Source organism: Akebia trifoliata, chromosome 1 (genome assembly GCF_017979445.1).
Source record: "Akebia trifoliata isolate Shusen 1 chromosome 1, ASM1797944v1, whole genome shotgun sequence".
Lineage (NCBI taxonomy): Eukaryota > Viridiplantae > Streptophyta > Magnoliopsida > Ranunculales > Lardizabalaceae > Akebia > Akebia trifoliata.
The window spans coordinates 10,546,355-10,551,119 of record NC_141375.1 but is presented as its reverse complement, the minus strand read 5'-3'; positions in this window follow the sequence as shown (position 1 = coordinate 10,551,119).

The following is a 4,765-nucleotide window of genomic DNA, read 5'->3' as shown; positions in this document are numbered from 1 at the left end:
AAAATCTAGACCAAGGAATACGCATGGAAGTCGATCCAGGAATTTGGTAAAATTACTTAAAAAGACCCTCGCAGAGATATGTTGTCTAAATAGTCCCTAGATTTTCACGCTTAGTTAAAGAGGACATTTAATAAACTTTTTCTTTCTAAATAGTCCTTGAAGACCATTTTTACCATTTTGGCCTGGGAAATGTCATTTTCCTATCTTCTTCACATATTTAGGTTTCCAATGATGATTGCTATCATTTTCTATGATTTTTGATCATGAATGACGAATGGGAAATGATATTATCTTAATTTTGAACATGTATATGTATTTTTTTTTATTCAATGATTTATAAAGATAATTGAAAAATGAAGTTGATTTTTTTTATGATTACATCGTAACTTTTGATTTACAATTATAATTGATATATTTTTTAGTATTTCAAGGAGATTAATCAAGTATAGAAGTTAAAAAATCGAAAAAAAATATTAAAAAATCTGATTGCATTATAGCGTCGAGTTCAATAATTTTTAAATTACTCTCGAGTTCACCACCTTTTATCGAAGAACGAATTGAGATTCGAATTATTTTTATGATTACAATCAAAACATATGCATTTTGGGTATTTAAAGGAAATTAAACAAGTATCGAAATTAGAAAGAAAAAAAAATGAAAAATCCGATTGCATTATAGCATTGAGTTCACTACTTTTTATTTAAATACCATCGAACTTGACGGTAATTAAATAAAAAGTCGTGAGCTCGACAGTAAGTGGTGAGTTCATCAATTTTTAATTTAGTGTCGAATTCACTACTTTTTAACTTACTGTCGAATTCACGTTGTATAAGTTATGGTTGCAAATTAAAATTTTGCGATGTAATCATAAAATAAAAAAATTAGAATCTCAAATTCGTTCTTCAATAAAAAGTAGTGAACTCGATAGTAAGTTAAAAACTAATGAGCTCACTACTTAGTGTCAAGTTCACCACTTTTTATTTAATTACCGTCGAGGTCGACGGTATTGAAATAAAAAGTGGTGAACTCGACACTATAATGCAATCGGATTTTATGTTTTTCCTTTTTCTAATTTTGATACTTGTTTAATCTCCTTTAAATACTCAAAAATGTATAAATTATGGTTGCAAATCAAAATTTATAATGTAATCCTAAAAAGATTTTGAATCTCAAATTCATTCTTTAATAAAAAGTGATGAACTCGACAATAAGTTTAAAACTAGTGAACTCGACAGTGAGTTAAAAATTGATGAATTTGACGTTGTAATTTAATCAAGTTTTCTTTTTTTTTTTCAACTTTGATACTTAGTTAATCTCTTCAAAATACCCAAAAATATATCAATTATGGTTGCAAATCAAAAGTTACGATGAAATCATAAATAAAAAAATTGAATCTCAACTTCGTTATTCAATTTTCTTTTTATAAATCATCGAAATAAATATATATAAAAAATACATCTAGATGTTCAAAATTAAGAGAATATCACTCTCTATTCGTCATTTATGATCAAAGATCATAAAAAATGATGGCAATCGTCATTGAAAAACCTAACTATAAGAAGAAGATGAGAAAAGGATAATTTCGACATTTCACATGCCAAAAATAGTGAAAATGGTCATCAAGGACCATTTAGAAAGAAAAAGTTTACCAAATGTCTTGTTTAGCTAACTGTGAAAACTGAAGGACTATTTAGAAAGAAGTCCCTCTGTGAGCTTCCTTTAGGTAATTTTCACTAGGATTTTTGGCTCTAAGCTAAGGTGCTGATTGATTCAGCTTCTTAAATCTGCTGTCAGTTTCTATTGTCTGAATCTATTGTTAGAAGTTGAAACATTGAAAAGCTTGTTTAATAGAGCTTTGTAAAAGTATTGTGCTGTTGACCAGAATCTGATAATTACTGTTTGATACAACTTCAAGAATCTGTTATATTAGGGTAAAATGATTAGAATACCCTCAAGGTTGAAAAGCCTGTTTGATAGAGCTTTGTAAAAGTGATGTGTTGTTGACTAGAATCTAATAATTACTGTTTGATACAGCTTCAAGAATTTGTTATATTAGGGTAAAATGATCAGAATACCCTTAAGGTTGCTAGTGCACCCAGAATGCATTAAAAATTACCATAATACCCCTATAAATTATCATAATACCCCTATAAATATATAATTACAGTAAATATATATAAATATAATAAAATTATATAAAAAATTAAAAAATAATTGTATTAATTTTAAAATATTTATAATTCTAAAAAAATATAGAAAAATTTATAATTCTATAGAAATTTCGATAGTATCTCCTCTTAAAAATAGATATATAAATTTTTCTTGATAAACAAAATACCTGCATAATACACAATCCAACATAATGTACACATAATGCATAAAAAATTACTAAAAAAACCCTATAAATATATAATTACAATAAATATAGATAAATATAGATAAATATAATAAAATTCTATAAAATTTTTGGCATAGTATGCAATTGAACATATGAAATTTTCCTGATAAAAAACTACCTGCATAGTATGCAATCCAAATTGTACATTTTACATAACACATCCACATTACATCGTATGTACACAATACATTCACAACCACCACATTTAGATTCTGACATCATTTAAACATAATAATCATAGTTAATATAATAAGTAAAACTGAAATGTAAAAAAAACATGAAAAATATACATCCAACAAATGCATACAAAAGATATTTTTCATTCTTCTTATTTGATTATGTTACTTTATCTTGAGGAACATTATCATTGATAATGTCAACTTCATCTACCCACAAAAAAGACCATCTATGTCTCTATAAAGTAAAATAATACATGAATTAATATCAATATCACCAAATATAAATACGCACCCAACATTAATATCAATACCATATTACCTGTCAAGATGGACACCTATAAAACATCCTCCCATAATTTTCTTTTGTTTTAGTTGTAACTAATGTCATTACTCGACACATGAACAACATGGTGGGTACGATAGTTTGCCATCAATACTATTCATCATACACAAAGATAATAAATAAATAAGCATAGAATCTTCAAAATATACTTAAAAACAGTATAATCTTTATTCCAACATTGTTTAACAGTATTTATAATTACAATATAAAATAAAAAAACACAGAATATGAAAATGTATCAATGATTGCTAGTAAAAATGGTATCAAATATTAAATCCCTATGTATTTTCATTGTTTGTTGACTCTGACGACATACTAATGGGAAAATTGGATACTCTTGATTAGTGATGCCCTCTTCTTCTACTTCCATTGATCCTTCTCTTTGAATCGAGTAAATTTTTCATCGATGATAGCATGTTTTCTAATAAAATTGTGCAATGCCATGCAAACAACAACAATGTTTCGTTGTTTGTCCAAATTATATGAACGCATCAACTTCAAGATTATTCATTTTACTTTCAAAATCCTAAAGGTTCGTTCAATCACGTTCCGAAGTGAAGAATGTAAATGATTGAATAGTTCATTTTGACTATTTGCTCGTGATCTCTTATAGTCTTATAGATGGTATCGAACACCTCGATAAAGTGTGAGATAACCATCCATGAGTGGGTACCTAGCATTTACCAAATAGTATTTACCTATTATCCAAAAAAAATATATAAATTTCTAAGATTGAATATAAACAGATATAATTGAAAAACTTTTAAATACAGACTTGGTGGAGGATATGAAAAATTTAAACAGAAAGTATTCAATATCTCAAGGAAGACACGTGAATCATTAGCCGACCTTTCCCAACCGACCACCACATGAGTGAACAATATTTCAAACGAACATGTTGCCATTACATTTTTGTATAAGTCCTTTATGTCCTCGATATCGTATTTGTTCCGCTATTGGTACGAATGCACTAACATGCATTCCGTCTATTGCTCCAATACAATCTTACATATTTTTAAGGTATATTAATATATAAACATTAATGAAACAAGTCTTTTTCAAATATATATATATATATATTACCTTAAAATATGGCCAAAAACGAGAATTATTACGGATGTGCGAAGAAACTTCATTGAGGTTGGGAGGTACAATTAAGGACATTGATAAGTTTACTATAGCCAAAAAAACTATGTTGAAATACTTACTAATCGATTGAACTGAGTGATCAAAACTATTTGTAACTAATTTTTGTCATTGATTATGTCATATTATCAATAAAAACATCGCTAATTGTTCTTGAATAGTAATATAACGTTTCATCTTCAGTAAACCTCGAACTTCCAAAATACTATACAAATTCAGAAATACGTGTCGTTCCATTCTAAATAATGAATGACACGTTGCACGATTATCATCCAATGTTTCACGTACAAAATCAATTCCTTTTAATTGTCTATTACTATGTGACTCCCTATATAAGGAATTCTCGCAATATAATAAGGAACCTAGGACGCCTCCTATAGTGACCATACTTAAAACACTTAAGTCGACAGTATTGGTGGAATCATCATTTGAATCGATGGTATCAACCATATCAACTGAATCGATAGTATTCGTGGTATCAACATCTGAATCCATGACGTGCTTATGAATTTATATTAGTGGTATATATCTATCTAATAGCAAATAAAATATTCATCTAATAGAAAATATTAATCAAAATATCCATCTAATAGAAAATAAAGAACCATGTAACAGAAAATATAATATGCATAATATCCATCCAACAGCCAAAAATAACCAATGTATATTGCACTCTATAGGTGCATCATAAAACCCACA